At 31.1% G+C, this 1,501-nt stretch overlaps 1 long non-coding RNA gene across 1 annotated transcript; it reads right to left on the bottom strand.

The window, feature by feature from the left end:
- Nucleotides 1-28: 28 nt before the first annotated feature.
- On the bottom strand, nt 29-383 carry LOC109592697 (uncharacterized). Its single transcript, XR_002190501.1, has 3 exons — nt 325-383; nt 187-234; nt 29-48 (listed from the first exon to the last, which is right to left on the bottom strand). It is a non-coding gene; the product is annotated as an uncharacterized LOC109592697 (long non-coding RNA).
- Between the last annotated feature and the right edge of the window lie 1,118 nt (nt 384-1,501).

Raw genomic sequence — 1,501 nt, 5'->3', positions numbered from 1 at the left:
TACTTCTTTATTGATTCAGTATCACTCTTGAACAGACAGTGACTCTTCCTAAATTAAAATTTAAAAAACAGGATCATTTAGATTACACAATGATAATATAATACGTATTGCATACAATGTAATTATAGTATCAGTATACATGCATTATGCTAGGATTCATGTTTGCCACTTAGAGTATTAGCTAACCTCAGGTAATACCATCACTAATAGACCTTGCTTTAATTCAATTGTTTCCTAATGTACAAGTAGAACAGCATCAAAAATGTGTCTGTGTAAATTTCTCAAAATTTTACACTATAATGTGTACTTTAGCTATACACGTACTTTCTCTTTGCTACTGATAGCATCTCTTAGTCTACATTCAGCTTCTTTAACCTTTTCTTTTAGTTCCTATATACAATACAATATTCATTAAACAATATTCAATTATTCATATTATGTACCTTTTTTCTAACATCTTGTCTCTTCCATAATGTTAAGTTACCAATAGTCAGTTTCTTTAATCCTTGTCCCATTAGTATATGAATATTCTCTATCATCCTCAATACAGTAAACCCAACATCAGAGAAAGGAAAGGAGCAAGTCACAGATATTGAAGTGGAGGTTTCTATATACTTAATGACCAGTAGTTTACCAGATACTTTTGATAAAATGCCCTTGATATCCTTCAGTACATGTTCCACTGGCTCCCAGTCAAAGATAAAAGTAACTGTTTCACATTGAAGATGAGAAACAGAGTCAAATCTTTTGTCCAAGCAAAGACTAACTGATATTGATCTGTAGAATTCCTTTAACTCAGTTCTATATGCCTCAATGTGTTCCTTTGCTTCAGTAATCTCCATTTCTTCCACTATGCTATGAAGTAGTTCTATGTTAGTCAGTGAACATTCGTCTTTAATATGACGAAGGATGCTAGAAACATCTGAACATTGTTCAACTTTTTTACTGAGGGAAGTGCTGTAACAAGAGAGGAACTCTTTGATGTCATCCACATCCAATTTCATCCTCAAAAACTTGAAAACATTATACAACATCCTTGTATAAGAAGCTTTTATTGAGCTATACTCCACGAATAAATGTTGAGGAACAGGCACTTCAACTAAAAATAGTATCATTAATAGCAGTTATGTAATCAATACTATATACTTTGAGGTGATGATGGTTGTGAAGATGAATTACTAGTAACTTCAGTATCAGCAGTACTACCTATAAAAGAAAAGGATAATAAACGAACTATTTATGTATGTATTAATGACATAAAATACATACCAGATTGTGTTGTATTGGTTTCATTGGCATTACTTGTATTATCTATAGACATTAATGAATTAATTAAATCAATTAATTAATTATTAATACCTTGTGGATGATCTTTAATAGTCTCAGGAACGACATCCACTTCAAGAGTAGAAAAATAATTACCTAAACACATACATGTAATAAAAAAGGATACACTAAATAGTATAATTAGGACATTACTCCTGTTTCCCACCACATATGA

Source organism: Amphimedon queenslandica, unplaced genomic scaffold (assembly GCF_000090795.2).
Source record: "Amphimedon queenslandica unplaced genomic scaffold, v1.1 AMPQUscaffold_4236_Cont23781, whole genome shotgun sequence".
Lineage (NCBI taxonomy): Eukaryota > Metazoa > Porifera > Demospongiae > Haplosclerida > Niphatidae > Amphimedon > Amphimedon queenslandica.
Note: the sequence above shows the minus strand (reverse complement) of the source record. Positions and strands in the feature narration are given on the sequence as shown.